The 16425-nt window shown below is 45.7% G+C and overlaps 8 non-coding genes across 8 annotated transcripts; all 8 read left to right on the forward strand.

Annotated features, from left to right (window-relative positions):
* Positions 1-8: 8 nt before the first annotated feature.
* Positions 9-170, forward strand: LOC135477274 (U1 spliceosomal RNA). Its single transcript, XR_010445162.1, has one exon. It is a non-coding gene; the product is annotated as a U1 spliceosomal RNA (small nuclear RNA).
* Positions 171-1986: 1816 nt separating this feature from the next.
* LOC135477276 (U1 spliceosomal RNA) lies at positions 1987-2148 on the forward strand. Its single transcript, XR_010445164.1, has one exon. It is a non-coding gene; the product is annotated as a U1 spliceosomal RNA (small nuclear RNA).
* A 3356-nt stretch (positions 2149-5504) lies between these two features.
* On the forward strand, positions 5505-5666 carry LOC135477277 (U1 spliceosomal RNA). The gene has a single exon (XR_010445165.1). It is a non-coding gene; the product is annotated as a U1 spliceosomal RNA (small nuclear RNA).
* A 1814-nt stretch (positions 5667-7480) lies between these two features.
* Positions 7481-7642, forward strand: LOC135477278 (U1 spliceosomal RNA). The gene has a single exon (XR_010445166.1). It is a non-coding gene; the product is annotated as a U1 spliceosomal RNA (small nuclear RNA).
* Positions 7643-9450: 1808 nt separating this feature from the next.
* LOC135477279 (U1 spliceosomal RNA) lies at positions 9451-9612 on the forward strand. The gene has a single exon (XR_010445167.1). It is a non-coding gene; the product is annotated as a U1 spliceosomal RNA (small nuclear RNA).
* Positions 9613-11714: 2102 nt separating this feature from the next.
* Positions 11715-11876, forward strand: LOC135477292 (U1 spliceosomal RNA). Its single transcript, XR_010445179.1, has one exon. It is a non-coding gene; the product is annotated as a U1 spliceosomal RNA (small nuclear RNA).
* A 1810-nt stretch (positions 11877-13686) lies between these two features.
* LOC135477280 (U1 spliceosomal RNA) lies at positions 13687-13848 on the forward strand. Its single transcript, XR_010445168.1, has one exon. It is a non-coding gene; the product is annotated as a U1 spliceosomal RNA (small nuclear RNA).
* A 1818-nt stretch (positions 13849-15666) lies between these two features.
* LOC135477281 (U1 spliceosomal RNA) lies at positions 15667-15828 on the forward strand. Its single transcript, XR_010445169.1, has one exon. It is a non-coding gene; the product is annotated as a U1 spliceosomal RNA (small nuclear RNA).
* Positions 15829-16425: the final 597 nt, after the last annotated feature.

The raw sequence follows: 16425 nt of genomic DNA on the forward strand, positions 1-16425 counted from the left end.
ATCAAATCATACTTACCTGGCACAGGGGCTACCGTGATCAATCAGGCGGTGCCCCCAGGGCGAGGCCTTCCCATTGCACTTCGGTGGGCTGACCCCTGCGATCGCCCCAAATGTGGGCGACTCGGGTGCGTAATTTTTACTCAGGGGGACTGCGTTCGCGCTATCCCCTTTCATGAACCTAAGTGAAAAACAGAATACAAACATCAACACTTGTCCTTAGTCGGAGATGCGCATCTGGATTAGACAGCCACCACTGCACTGCTGTGTACAGGCACGTGCGCACTTCGTGTAGGGTTGGTCGCAGACGTTTGGCATGCATGTGACAGCGGCATCCAAGGCAAGTTTTCTGCACGTACCGTAAGCTGGGGTGAATTGGGACGATTTTTGTAGTCTTTTCTTTCTGTGCTTCAGAATATCTGATATAATAAGGACTTTTTCTTCTTATCAGTTTGCATTTAATATATGGGTTCAGCCAGCATCAGTACAAGTCTTAAATGTATAAGAGTCTGCGATTTTTTTTTGTTTGAAAGTTGTCCGAATTCCCCCCCCCCCCCCCACAGGAGGTGGTGACTTCGGACATTTACTTTACACCAACACATAAACGAGATAAGCCAACCAAAGGGTTGGTTTCGGACTTTAATTAGGTTTTTAAAAAATACAAATTTTAACTTAAACATCTCAGGATGTTTGAAAAGTTATAAATGCACGTGTTTTGCTTAACAATGAAACAAATTTGAGAAACCGCAATCACGTTTACACCATTTGGGAGCATAATTTTACAGTTTAAAAACAAAAGCTATGCAACACACAGTTCAAATACGGAACAGAACGTCTCTAGAATTCCTTTTGTTGACTATGGGATCCATTCACTGGCGTCAGCCGCAAATTTGAGCAGACCTCTTCGCAGTGTTTGTGGTTGATTAAGTGCTCCAACTATTTGGTCGAAATCCACTAATGCACAGTCTTCTTCTTTGGGGTGAACAAATACATTTGTCTGCAGACTTTTTCTTCTTAGAAAAGAAACCTCAAGATCCCCATCTGAATAATACACGGTGTCGATCCTTCCGATGAACAGTTTCTTCACACGATCCCCGAGCCGCACTAATACCCACTGATCTACATGTAACTCCTTAATTGACTTCACGTTAACCACGCCAGTTAGTCCAGTCCTTCCACTGCTTCGCTGAGCATTTCCCGATGACGAGGTTCCCTGGACACCTTCTGTTTCTATATTATCGCAATGGCTGCTAACCCCTTTATCGGAATCTCCACCTTCTGTGCTCTCAGACGACGCTTCTGTAGATTGCTCTTCTCCTGAACTTGTTTCCTCGGAGTCACTAGTTTCACCGTTGTCATCATCATTGTGGGATAAATCCTCTGAAGAAACACTTTTTCCCGGCTCAACACGAAGACGCTTTGCTCGTTTCTTTGGCTGTTTACAATCTGCACCACGCATGTCTTTCAACAACGCTATTAATGCGCCATCCACTCCATGGCCTCCTGCTCCTTCAGGAGTTTTCTCGGTTTCCCTGGGAATCCTATCAAGAACAGGGGTTGGGTCGTGAGGGACAATGCCGCACTTTTTAAACGCAGATTTTACATTTTCGCTCTGAGTGGTAGATAATTTCTCTGAAAGTTCATGAAGTAGCCGTGGGAATACATCTTTTGCAACAGTAACGATACTATTGTATACTTTTATTGGCTCACTGTCCGAATTCACCACGTTGTCCGAAGTCACCCCAATTTACGGTACTGATGGACAGAATATAACCAAAGGAGTAGTGAAAAAGGTTTTAACACTGACAGAGATTGGGTGCCAAAGGAAAGTGAGGAAAGCTCGTATTTGACGAGAGACAGAACACCCACTCAAGTCTCGTGCGCACTTCGTGCGTTTTGTGCCGGGCCAAGACGGCCAGCCATTTGCGGTTCGCCCAAGCCGGACACGGGCCGTCTTTCACCAGTTTGAGTGGTGAGGCAGATCAAATCATACTTACCTGGCACAGGGGCTACCGTGATCAATCAGGCGGTGCCCCCAGGGCGAGGCCTTCCCATTGCACTTCGGTGGGCTGACCCCTGCGATCGCCCCAAATGTGGGCGACTCGGGTGCGTAATTTTTACTCAGGGGGACTGCGTTCGCGCTATCCCCTTTCATGAACCTAAGTGAAAAACAGAATACAAACATCAACACTTGTCCTTAGTCGGAGATGCGCATCTGGATTAGACAGCCACCACTGCACTGCTGTGTACAGGCACGTGCGCACTTCGTGTAGGGTTGGTCGCAGACGTTTGGCATGCATGTGACAGCGGCATCCAAGGCAAGTTTTCTGCACGTACCGTAAGCTGGGGTGAATTGGGACGATTTTTGTAGTCTTTTCTTTCTGTGCTTCAGAATATCTGATATAATAAGGACTTTTTCTTCTTATCAGTTTGCATTTAATATATGGGTTCAGCCAGCATCAGTACAAGTCTTAAATGTATAAGAGTCTGCGATTTTTTTTTGTTTGAAAGTTGTCCGAATTCCCCCCCCCCCCCCACCCCCACCACAGGAGGTGGTGACTTCGGACATTTACTTTACACCAACACATAAACGAGATAAGCCAACCAAAGGGTTGGTTTCGGACTTTAATTAGGTTTTTAAAAAATACAAATTTTAACTTAAACATCTCAGGATGTTTGAAAAGTTATAAATGCACGTGTTTTGCTTAACAATGAAACAAATTTGAGAAACCGCAATCACGTTTACACCATTTGGGAGCATAATTTTACAGTTTAAAAACAAAAGCTATGCAACACACAGTTCAAATACGGAACAGAACGTCTCTAGAATTCCTTTTGTTGACTATGGGATCCATTCACTGGCGTCAGCCGCAAATTTGAGCAGACCTCTTCGCAGTGTTTGTGGTTGATTAAGTGCTCCAACTATTTGGTCGAAATCCACTAATGCACAGTCTTCTTCTTTGGGGTGAACAAATACATTTGTCTGCAGACTTTTTCTTCTTAGAAAAGAAACCTCAAGATCCCCATCTGAATAATACACGGTGTCGATCCTTCCGATGAACAGTTTCTTCACACGATCCCCGAGCCGCACTAATACCCACTGATCTACATGTAACTCCTTAATTGACTTCACGTTAACCACGCCAGTTAGTCCAGTCCTTCCACTGCTTCGCTGAGCATTTCCCGATGACGAGGTTCCCTGGACACCTTCTGTTTCTATACTATCCAAAAAAAGAAACGCATAGGTGTTTTGTTTTATTTTAAAATGAAATAAATACATTTTGTCTTCATTTCATGAGCAAAATGTGTTTTAATATTGTTAATAGTCACAGTTAGCACACATTTTATTCCTCAAAACATTTCTTGGTTGAAAATGTTGAGTTTGGAGGCCGTTTTTGGAAGAAGTAAAAAATACAGCACCACACTGCATCACGTGCAGTCTTACACGCCGAACTTACGCATGGAAAGCATGCAGTGTATGACTATAAAACCGCAACTTCGGGCCGGAAATCGGCGTCTTTCAAGTGGTGTTTTCAAGCTGATTCAACATGTCACGTCTTGACACTGTCACAAGAAATATTGCCATTGGAAGACTTCAAGCTGGAGAGTCCCAATCGTCCATTTCTAGGCGTCTACACGTCAGCCAGAGCACGATTTCACGGCTTGCTGCCCGCTACAACAATACTGGGACAACAAATGACCGTCGGCGTTCAGGTCGACCACGTGTCATTACAGCAGCCCAAGATCGCTACATAAGGGTCCTCCATTTGCGTGACCGTTGTGCTACAGCTGAAAGCACAGCAGCCAGCATACCGGGACTGAGGAGGATATCAGGTCAGGCAGTGCGGAACAGGCTGAGGGAACATGGACTGAGAGCCAGGAGGCCCTATGTTGGGATCGTGCTGCGTCCTCACCATCGCGCCAATCGCCTCCGATGGTGTAACAACGTGACTGCATGGAATCTACGCAACTGGCGACGCATTTGGTTCAGTGATGAGTCCAGATTCCTATTGCAGAGAGGTGATGGTAGAAACAGGGTTTACAGACGTGCTCACGAACGTTATGCCCCTAACTGCGTACGCCAAGTGGACAGATTTGGTGGAGGGAGTGTGATGATGTGGGCAGCAATATCGTATACTGGTCGTACAAATCTTGTCCACGTTCAGGGAAATCTTACGGCCGTACGCTACCGAGACACCATCCTGCAGCCACACCTCTTACCTGTCATTGACGTTCAGCGGGAGTTGTTCCAGCAGGACAACGCCATACCGCACACGGCACGTGTCACAAGGGACTTCCTCGCCGAAAACAATGTAAATGTGCTACCCTAGCCGTCCCGTTCCCCGAATCTTAACCCAATTGAGCATCTGTGGGATGAACTTGATCGACGTCTACGCCAACGTCAACCTCAACCCCAAACGCTTCAAGAGCAAGTTGCATGTTTGCAGGAGGAGTGGCAGAACATTCCCCAGGCCTCTATCCAGCGTCTCATCCAGTCCATGACAAGGCGTGTCAGAACTGTTATTCGTGCCCGTGGTGGTCACAACAGATAATGACATTCCACTCAAGTGGGAGACTCATTGTGAGTGTCTTACCTCAAGTTGATGGCCTTGTTGTCTAGATATGGACCCTTACTTAATCTGTGTAAAAAAATATTTGCAGAATAGCAATTCTTATTTAGCTATGCATAATTGAAAAGACTGCATCACCTCCGCAAAAAACCGGGTTATGCGTTTCTTTTTTTGGATAGTATATATTATCGCAATGGCTGCTAACCCCTTTATCGGAATCTCCACCTTCTGTGCTCTCAGACGACGCTTCTGTAGATTGCTCTTCTCCTGAACTTGTTTCCTCGGAGTCACTAGTTTCACCGTTGTCATCATCATTGTGGGATAAATCCTCTGAAGAAACACTTTTTCCCGGCTCAACACGAAGACGCTTTGCTCGTTTCTTTGGCTGTTTACAATCTGCACCACGCATGTCTTTCAACAACGCTATTAATGCGCCATCCACTCCATGGCCTCCTGCTCCTTCAGGAGTTTTCTCGGTTTCCCTGGGAATCCTATCAAGAACAGGGGTTGGGTCGTGAGGGACAATGCCGCACTTTTTAAACGCAGATTTTACATTTTCGCTCTGAGTGGTAGATAATTTCTCTGAAAGTTCATGAAGTAGCCGTGGGAATACATCTTTTGCAACAGTAACGATACTATTGTATACTTTTATTGGCTCACTGTCCGAATTCACCACGTTGTCCGAAGTCACCCCAATTTACGGTACTGATGGACAGAATATAACCAAAGGAGTGAAAAAGGTTTTAACACTGACAGAGATTGGGTGCCAAAGGAAAGTGAGGAAAGCTCGTATTTGACGAGAGACAGAACACCCACTCAAGTCTCGTGCGCACTTCGTGCGTTTTGTGCCGGGCCAAGACGGCCAGCCATTTGCGGTTCGCCCAAGCCGGACACGGGCCGTCTTTCACCAGTTTGAGTGGTGAGGCAGATCAAATCATACTTACCTGGCACAGGGGCTACCGTGATCAATCAGGCGGTGCCCCCAGGGCGAGGCCTTCCCATTGCACTTCGGTGGGCTGACCCCTGCGATCGCCCCAAATGTGGGCGACTCGGGTGCGTAATTTTTACTCAGGGGGACTGCGTTCGCGCTATCCCCTTTCATGAACCTAAGTGAAAAACAGAATACAAACATCAACACTTGTCCTTAGTCGGAGATGCGCATCTGGATTAGACAGCCACCACTGCACTGCTGTGTACAGGCACGTGCGCACTTCGTGTAGGGTTGGTCGCAGACGTTTGGCATGCATGTGACAGCGGCATCCAAGGCAAGTTTTCTGCACGTACCGTAAGCTGGGGTGAATTGGGACGATTTTTGTAGTCTTTTCTTTCTGTGCTTCAGAATATCTGATATAATAAGGACTTTTTCTTCTTATCAGTTTGCATTTAATATATGGGTTCAGCCAGCATCAGTACAAGTCTTAAATGTATAAGAGTCTGCGATTTTTTTTTGTTTGAAAGTTGTCCGAATTCCCCCCCCCCCCCCCCACAGGAGGTGGTGACTTCGGACATTTACTTTACACCAACACATAAACGAGATAAGCCAACCAAAGGGTTGGTTTCGGACTTTAATTAGGTTTTTAAAAAATACAAATTTTAACTTAAACATCTCAGGATGTTTGAAAAGTTATAAATGCACGTGTTTTGCTTAACAATGAAACAAATTTGAGAAACCGCAATCACGTTTACACCATTTGGGAGCATAATTTTACAGTTTAAAAACAAAAGCTATGCAACACACAGTTCAAATACGGAACAGAACGTCTCTAGAATTCCTTTTGTTGACTATGGGATCCATTCACTGGCGTCAGCCGCAAATTTGAGCAGACCTCTTCGCAGTGTTTGTGGTTGATTAAGTGCTCCAACTATTTGGTCGAAATCCACTAATGCACAGTCTTCTTCTTTGGGGTGAACAAATACATTTGTCTGCAGACTTTTTCTTCTTAGAAAAGAAACCTCAAGATCCCCATCTGAATAATACACGGTGTCGATCCTTCCGATGAACAGTTTCTTCACACGATCCCCGAGCCGCACTAATACCCACTGATCTACATGTAACTCCTTAATTGACTTCACGTTAACCACGCCAGTTAGTCCAGTCCTTCCACTGCTTCGCTGAGCATTTCCCGATGACGAGGTTCCCTGGACACCTTCTGTTTCTATATTATCGCAATGGCTGCTAACCCCTTTATCGGAATCTCCACCTTCTGTGCTCTCAGACGACGCTTCTGTAGATTGCTCTTCTCCTGAACTTGTTTCCTCGGAGTCACTAGTTTCACCGTTGTCATCATCATTGTGGGATAAATCCTCTGAAGAAACACTTTTTCCCGGCTCAACACGAAGACGCTTTGCTCGTTTCTTTGGCTGTTTACAATCTGCACCACGCATGTCTTTCAACAACGCTATTAATGCGCCATCCACTCCATGGCCTCCTGCTCCTTCAGGAGTTTTCTCGGTTTCCCTGGGAATCCTATCAAGAACAGGGGTTGGGTCGTGAGGGACAATGCCGCACTCTTTAAACGCAGATTTTACATTTTCGCTCTGAGTGGTAGATAATTTCTCTGAAAGTTCATGAAGTAGCCGTGGGAATACATCTTTTGCAACAGTAACGATACTATTGTATACTTTTATTGGCTCACTGTCCGAATTCACCACGTTGTCCGAAGTCACCCCAATTTACGGTACTGATGGACAGAATATAACCAAAGGAGTGAAAAAGGTTTTAACACTGACAGAGATTGGGTGCCAAAGGAAAGTGAGGAAAGCTCGTATTTGACGAGAGACAGAACACCCACTCAAGTCTCGTGCGCACTTCGTGCGTTTTGTGCCGGGCCAAGACGGCCAGCCATTTGCGGTTCGCCCAAGCCGGACACGGGCCGTCTTTCACCAGTTTGAGTGGTGAGGCAGATCAAATCATACTTACCTGGCACAGGGGCTACCGTGATCAATCAGGCGGTGCCCCCAGGGCGAGGCCTTCCCATTGCACTTCGGTGGGCTGACCCCTGCGATCGCCCCAAATGTGGGCGACTCGGGTGCGTAATTTTTACTCAGGGGGACTGCGTTCGCGCTATCCCCTTTCATGAACCTAAGTGAAAAACAGAATACAAACATCAACACTTGTCCTTAGTCGGAGATGCGCATCTGGATTAGACAGCCACCACTGCACTGCTGTGTACAGGCACGTGCGCACTTCGTGTAGGGTTGGTCGCAGACGTTTGGCATGCATGTGACAGCGGCATCCAAGGCAAGTTTTCTGCACGTACCGTAAGCTGGGGTGAATTGGGACGATTTTTGTAGTCTTTTCTTTCTGTGCTTCAGAATATCTGATATAATAAGGACTTTTTCTTCTTATCAGTTTGCATTTAATATATGGGTTCAGCCAGCATCAGTACAAGTCTTAAATGTATAAGAGTCTGCGATTTTTTTTTGTTTGAAAGTTGTCCGAATCCCCCCCCCCCACAGGAGGTGGTGACTTCGGACATTTACTTTACACCAACACATAAACGAGATAAGCCAACCAAAGGGTTGGTTTCGGACTTTAATTAGGTTTTTAAAAAATACAAATTTTAACTTAAACATCTCAGGATGTTTGAAAAGTTATAAATGCACGTGTTTTGCTTAACAACGAAACAAATTTGAGAAACTGCAATCACATTTACACCATTTGGGAGCATAATTTTACAGTTTAAAAACAAAAGCTATGCAACACACAGTTCAAATACGGAACAGAACGTCTCTAGAATTCCTTTTGTTGACTATGGGATCCATTCACTGGCGTCAGCCGCAAATTTGAGCAGACCTCTTCGCAGTGTTTGTGGTTGATTAAGTGCTCCAACTATTTGGTCGAAATCCACTAATGCACTGTCTTCTTCTTTGGGGTGAACAAATACATTTGTCTGCAGACTTTTTCTTCTTAGAAAAGAAACCTCAAGATCCCCATCTGAATAATACACGGTGTCGATCCTTCCGATGAACAGTTTCTTCACACGATCCCCGAGCCGCACTAATACCCACTGATCTACATGTAACTCCTTAATTGACTTCACGTTAACCACGCCAGTTAGTCCAGTCCTTCCACTGCTTCGCTGAGCATTTCCCGATGACGAGGTTCCCTGGACGCCTTCTGTTTCTATATTATCGCAATGGCTGCTAACCCCTTTATCGGAATCTCCACCTTCTGTGCTCTCAGACGACGCTTCTGTAGATTGCTCTTCTCCTGAACTTGTTTCCTCGGAGTCACTAGTTTCACCGTTGTCATCATCATTGTGGGATAAATCCTCTGAAGAAACACTTTTTCCCGGCTCAACACGAAGACGCTTTGCTCGTTTCTTTGGCTGTTTACAATCTGCACCACGCATGTCTTTCAACAACGCTATTAATGCGCCATCCACTCCATGGCCTCCTGCTCCTTCAGGAGTTTTCTCGGTTTCCCTGGGAATCCTATCAAGAACAGGGGTTGGGTCGTGAGGGACAATGCCGCACTTTTTAAACGCAGATTTTACATTTTCGCTCTGAGTGGTAGATAATTTCTCTGAAAGTTCATGAAGTAGCCGTGGGAATACATCTTTTGCAACAGTAACGATACTATTGTATACTTTTATTGGCTCACTGTCCGAATTCACCACGTTGTCCGAAGTCACCCCAATTTACGGTACTGATGGACAGAATATAACCAAAGGAGTGAAAAAGGTTTTAACACTGACAGAGATTGGGTGCCAAAGGAAAGTGAGGAAAGCTCGTATTTGACGAGAGACAGAACACCCACTCAAGTCTCGTGCGCACTTCGTGCGTTTTGTGCCGGGCCAAGACGGCCAGCCATTTGCGGTTCGCCCAAGCCGGACACGGGCCGTCTTTCACCAGTTTGAGTGGTGAGGCAGATCAAATCATACTTACCTGGCACAGGGGCTACCGTGATCAATCAGGCGGTGCCCCCAGGGCGAGGCCTTCCCATTGCACTTCGGTGGGCTGACCCCTGCGATCGCCCCAAATGTGGGCGACTCGGGTGCGTAATTTTTACTCAGGGGGACTGCGTTCGCGCTATCCCCTTTCATGAACCTAAGTGAAAAACAGAATACAAACATCAACACTTGTCCTTAGTCGGAGATGCGCATCTGGATTAGACAGCCACCACTGCACTGCTGTGTACAGGCACGTGCGCACTTCGTGTAGGGTTGGTCGCAGACGTTTGGCATGCATGTGACAGCGGCATCCAAGGCAAGTTTTCTGCACGTACCGTAAGCTGGGGTGAATTGGGACGATTTTTGTAGTCTTTTCTTTCTGTGCTTCAGAATATCTGATATAATAAGGACTTTTTCTTCTTATCAGTTTGCATTTAATATATGGGTTCAGTCAGCATCAGTACAAGTCTTAAATGTATAAGAGTCTGCGATTTTTTTTTGTTTGAAAGTTGTCCGAATTCCCCCCCCCCCCCCCACAGGAGGTGGTGACTTCGGACATTTACTTTACACCAACACATAAACGAGATAAGCCAACCAAAGGGTTGGTTTCGGACTTTAATTAGGTTTTTAAAAAATACAAATTTTAACTTAAACATCTCAGGATGTTTGAAAAGTTATAAATGCACGTGTTTTGCTTAACAATGAAACAAATTTGAGAAACCGCAATCACGTTTACACCATTTGGGAGCATAATTTTACAGTTTAAAAACAAAAGCTATGCAACACACAGTTCAAATACGGAACAGAACGTCTCTAGAATTCCTTTTGTTGACTATGGGATCCATTCACTGGCGTCAGCCGCAAATTTGAGCAGACCTCTTCGCAGTGTTTGTGGTTGATTAAGTGCTCCAACTATTTGGTCGAAATCCACTAATGCACAGTCTTCTTCTTTGGGGTGAACAAATACATTTGTCTGCAGACTTTTTCTTCTTAGAAAAGAAACCTCAAGATCCCCATCTGAATAATACACGGTGTCGATCCTTCCGATGAACAGTTTCTTCACACGATCCCCGAGCCGCACTAATACCCACTGATCTACATGTAACTCCTTAATTGACTTCACGTTAACCACGCCAGTTAGTCCAGTCCTTCCACTGCTTCGCTGAGCATTTCCCGATGACGAGGTTCCCTGGACGCCTTCTGTTTCTATATTATCGCAATGGCTGCTAACCCCTTTATCGGAATCTCCACCTTCTGTGCTCTCAGACGACGCTTCTGTAGATTGCTCTTCTCCTGAACTTGTTTCCTCGGAGTCACTAGTTTCACCGTTGTCATCATCATTGTGGGATAAATCCTCTGAAGAAACACTTTTTCCCGGGGGCCTCCGTGGCTCAGTCGGTTAGCGCGCTAGCGCAGCGTAATGACCCAGAAGCCTCTCACCAATGCGGTCGCTGTGAGTTCAAGACCAGCTTATGCTGCCTTCCTCTCCGGCCGTACGTGGGAAGGTCTGCCAGAAACCTGCGGATGGTCGTGGGTTTCCCCCGGGCTGTGCCCGGTTTCCACCCACCATAATGCTGGCCGCCGTCGTATAAGTGAAATATTCTTGAGTACGGCGTAAAACACCAATCAAAAAAAAAAAAAAAAAAAAAAAAAAAACTTTTTCCCGGCTCAACACGAAGACACTTTGCTCGTTTCTTTGGCTGTTTACAATCTGCACCACGCATGTCTTTCAACAACGCTATTAATGCGCCATCCACTCCATGGCCTCCTGCTCCTTCAGGAGTTTTCTCGGTTTCCCTGGGAATCCTATCAAGAACAGGGGTTGGGTCGTGAGGGACAATGCCGCACTTTTTAAACGCAGATTTTACATTTTCGCTCTGAGTGGTAGATAATTTCTCTGAAAGTTCATGAAGTAGCCGTGGGAATACATCTTTTGCAACAGTAACGATACTATTCTATACTTTTATTGGCTCACTGTCCGAATTCACCACGTTGTCCGAAGTCACCCCAATTTACGGTACTGATGGACAGAATATAACCAAAGGAGTGAAAAAGGTTTTAACACTGACAGAGATTGGGTGCCAAAGGAAAGTGAGGAAAGCTCGTATTTGACGAGAGACAGAACACCCACTCAAGTCTCGTGCGCACTTCGTGCGTTTTGTGCCGGGCCAAGACGGCCAGCCATTTGCGGTTCGCCCAAGCCGGACACGGGCCGTCTTTCACCAGTTTGAGTGGTGAGGCAGATCAAATCATACTTACCTGGCACAGGGGCTACCGTGATCAATCAGGCGGTGTCCCCAGGGCGAGGCTTTCCCATTGCACTTCGGTGGGCTGACCCCTGCGATCGCCCCAAATGTGGGCGACTCGGGTGCGTAATTTTTACTCAGGGGGACTGCGTTCGCGCTATCCCCTTTCATGAACCTAAGTGAAAAACAGAATACAAACATCAACACTTGTCCTTAGTCGGAGATGCGCATCTGGATTAGACAGCCACCACTGCACTGCTGTGTACAGGCACGTGCGCACTTCGTGTAGGGTTGGTCGCAGACGTTTGGCATGCATGTGACAGCGGCATCCAAGGCAAGTTTTCTGCACGTACCGTAAGCTGGGGTGAATTGGGACGATTTTTGTAGTCTTTTCTTTCTGTGCTTCAGAATATCTGATATAATAAGGACTTTTTCTTCTTATCAGTTTGCATTTAATATATGGGTTCAGCCAGCATCAGTACAAGTCTTAAATGTATAAGAGTCTGCGATTTTTTTTTGTTTGAAAGTTGTCCGATTTCCCCCCCCCCCAACAGGAGGTGGTGACTTCGGACATTTACTTTACACCAACACATAAACGAGATAAGCCAACCAAAGGGTTGGTTTCGGACTTTAATTAGGTTTTTAAAAAATACAAATTTTAACTTAAACATCTCAGGATGTTTGAAAAGTTATAAATGCACGTGTTTTGCTTAACAATGAAACAAATTTGAGAAACCGCAATCACGTTTACACCATTTGGGAGCATAATTTTACAGTTTAAAAACAAAAGCTATGCAACACACAGTTCAAATACGGAACAGAACGTCTCTAGAATTCCTTTTGTTGACTATGGGATCCATTCACTGGCGTCAGCCGCAAATTTGAGCAGACCTCTTCGCAGTGTTTGTGGTTGATTAAGTGCTCCAACTATTTGGTCGAAATCCACTAATGCACAGTCTTCTTCTTTGGGGTGAACAAATACATTTGTCTGCAGACTTTTTCTTCTTAGAAAAGAAACCTCAAGATCCCCATCTGAATAATACACGGTGTCGATCCTTCCGATGAACAGTTTCTTCACACGATCCCCGAGCCGCACTAATACCCACTGATCTACATGTAACTCCTTAATTGACTTCACGTTAACCACGCCAGTTAGTCCAGTCCTTCCACTGCTTCGCTGAGCATTTCCCGATGACGAGGTTCCCTGGACACCTTCTGTTTCTATATTATCGCAATGGCTGCTAACCCCTTTATCGGAATCTCCACCTTCTGTGCTCTCAGACGACGCTTCTGTAGATTGCTCTTCTCCTGAACTTGTTTCCTCGGAGTCACTAGTTTCACCGTTGTCATCATCATTGTGGGATAAATCCTCTGAAGAAACACTTTTTCCCGGCTCAACACGAAGACGCTTTGCTCGTTTCTTTGGCTGTTTACAATCTGCACCACGCATGTCTTTCAACAACGCTATTAATGCGCCATCCACTCCATGGCCTCCTGCTCCTTCAGGAGTTTTCTCGGTTTCCCTGGGAATCCTATCAAGAACAGGGGTTGGGTCGTGAGGGACAATGCCGCACTCTTTAAACGCAGATTTTACATTTTCGCTCTGAGTGGTAGATAATTTCTCTGAAAGTTCATGAAGTAGCCGTGGGAATACATCTTTTGCAACAGTAACGATACTATTGTATACTTTTATTGGCTCACTGTCCGAATTCACCACGTTGTCCGAAGTCACCCCAATTTACGGTACTGATGGACAGAATATAACCAAAGGAGTGAAAAAGGTTTTAACACTGACAGAGATTGGGTGCCAAAGGAAAGTGAGGAAAGCTCGTATTTGACGAGAGACAGAACACCCACTCAAGTCTCGTGCGCACTTCGTGCGTTTTGTGCCGGGCCAAGACGGCCAGCCATTTGCGGTTCGCCCAAGCCGGACACGGGCCGTCTTTCACCAGTTTGAGTGGTGAGGCAGATCAAATCATACTTACCTGGCACAGGGGCTACCGTGATCAATCAGGCGGTGCCCCCAGGGCGAGGCCTTCCCATTGCACTTCGGTGGGCTGACCCCTGCGATCGCCCCAAATGTGGGCGACTCGGGTGCGTAATTTTTACTCAGGGGGACTGCGTTCGCGCTATCCCCTTTCATGAACCTAAGTGAAAAACAGAATACAAACATCAACACTTGTCCTTAGTCGGAGATGCGCATCTGGATTAGACAGCCACCACTGCACTGCTGTGTACAGGCACGTGCGCACTTCGTGTAGGGTTGGTCGCAGACGTTTGGCATGCATGTGACAGCGGCATCCAAGGCAAGTTTTCTGCACGTACCGTAAGCTGGGGTGAATTGGGACGATTTTTGTAGTCTTTTCTTTCTGTGCTTCAGAATATCTGATATAATAAGGACTTTTTCTTCTTATCAGTTTGCATTTAATATATGGGTTCAGCCAGCATTAGTACAAGTCTTAAATGTATAAGAGTCTGCGATTTTTTTTTGTTTGAAAGTTTTCCGAATTCCCCCCCCCCCCCCCCCCCCCACAGGAGGTGGTGACTTCGGACATTTACTTTACACCAACACATAAACGAGATAAGCCAACCAAAGGGTTGGTTTCGGACTTTAATTAGGTTTTTAAAAAATACAAATTTTAACTTAAACATCTCAGGATGTTTGAAAAGTTATAAATGCACGTGTTTTGCTTAACAATGAAACAAATTTGAGAAACCGCAATCACGTTTACACCATTTGGGAGCATAATTTTACAGTTTAAAAACAAAAGCTATGCAACACACAGTTCAAATACGGAACAGAACGTCTCTAGAATTCCTTTTGTTGACTATGGGATCCATTCACTGGCGTCAGCCGCAAATTTGAGCAGACCTCTTCGCAGTGTTTGTGGTTGATTAAGTGCTCCAACTATTTGGTCGAAATCCACTAATGCACAGTCTTCTTCTTTGGGGTGAACAAATACATTTGTCTGCAGACTTTTTCTTCTTAGAAAAGAAACCTCAAGATCCCCATCTGAATAATACACGGTGTCGATCCTTCCGATGAACAGTTTCTTCACACGATCCCCGAGCCGCACTAATACCCACTGATCTACATGTAACTCCTTAATTGACTTCACGTTAACCACGCCAGTTAGTCCAGTCCTTCCACTGCTTCGCTGAGCATTTCCCGATGACGAGGTTCCCTGGACACCTTCTGTTTCTATATTATCGCAATGGCTGCTAACCCCTTTATCGGAATCTCCACCTTCTGTGCTCTCAGACGACGCTTCTGTAGATTGCTCTTCTCCTGAACTTGTTTCCTCGGAGTCACTAGTTTCACCGTTGTCATCATCATTGTGGGATAAATCCTCTGAAGAAACACTTTTCCCGGCTCAACACGAAGACGCTTTGCTCGTTTCTTTGGCTGTTTACAATCTGCACCACGCATGTCTTTCAACAACGCTATTAATGCGCCATCCACTCCATGGCCTCCTGCTCCTTCAGGAGTTTTCTCGGTTTCCCTGGGAATCCTATCAAGAACAGGGGTTGGGTCGTGAGGGACAATGCCGCACTCTTTAAACGCAGATTTTACATTTTCGCTCTGAGTGGTAGATAATTTCTCTGAAAGTTCATGAAGTAGCCGTGGGAATACATCTTTTGCAACAGTAACGATACTATTGTATACTTTTATTGGCTCACTGTCCGAATTCACCACGTTGTCCGAAGTCACCCCAATTTACGGTACTGATGGACAGAATATAACCAAAGGAGTGAAAAAGGTTTTAACACTGACAGAGATTGGGTGCCAAAGGAAAGTGAGGAAAGCTCGTATTTGACGAGAGACAGAACACCCACTCAAGTCTCGTGCGCACTTCGTGCGTTTTGTGCCGGGCCAAGACGGCCAGCCATTTGCGGTTCGCCCAAGCCGGACACGGGCCGTCTTTCACCAGTTTGAGTGGTGAGGCAGATCAAATCATACTTACCTGGCACAGGGGCTACCGTGATCAATCAGGCGGTGCCCCCAGGGCGAGGCCTTCCCATTGCACTTCGGTGGGCTGACCCCTGCGATCGCCCCAAATGTGGGCGACTCGGGTGCGTAATTTTTACTCAGGGGGACTGCGTTCGCGCTATCCCCTTTCATGAACCTAAGTGAAAAACAGAATACAAACATCAACACTTGTCCTTAGTCGGAGATGCGCATCTGGATTAGACAGCCACCACTGCACTGCTGTGTACAGGCACGTGCGCACTTCGTGTAGGGTTGGTCGCAGGCGTTTGGCATGCATGTGACAGCGGCATCCAAGGCAAGTTTTCTGCACGTACCGTAAGCTGGGGTGAATTGGGACGATTTTTGTAGTCTTTTCTTTCTGTGCTTCAGAATATCTGATATAATAAGGACTTTTTCTTCTTATCAGTTTGCATTTAATATATGGGTTCAGCCAGCATTAGTACAAGTCTTAAATGTATAAGAGTCTGCGATTTTTTTTTGTTTGAAAGTTGTCCGAATTCCCCCCCCCCCCACAGGAGGTGGTGACTTCGGACATTTACTTTACACCAACACATAAACGAGATAAGCCAACCAAAGGGTTGGTTTCGGACTTTAATTAGGTTTTTAAAAAATACAAAGTTTAACTTAAACATCTCAGGATGTTTGAAAAGTTATAAATGCACGTGTTTTGCTTAACAATGAAACAAATTTGAGAAACCGCAATCACGTTTACACCATTTGGGAGC

The sequence above is a fragment of the Liolophura sinensis genome, chromosome 10 (genome assembly GCF_032854445.1).
Source record: "Liolophura sinensis isolate JHLJ2023 chromosome 10, CUHK_Ljap_v2, whole genome shotgun sequence".
Taxonomy (NCBI): Eukaryota; Metazoa; Mollusca; class Polyplacophora; order Chitonida; family Chitonidae; genus Liolophura; species Liolophura sinensis.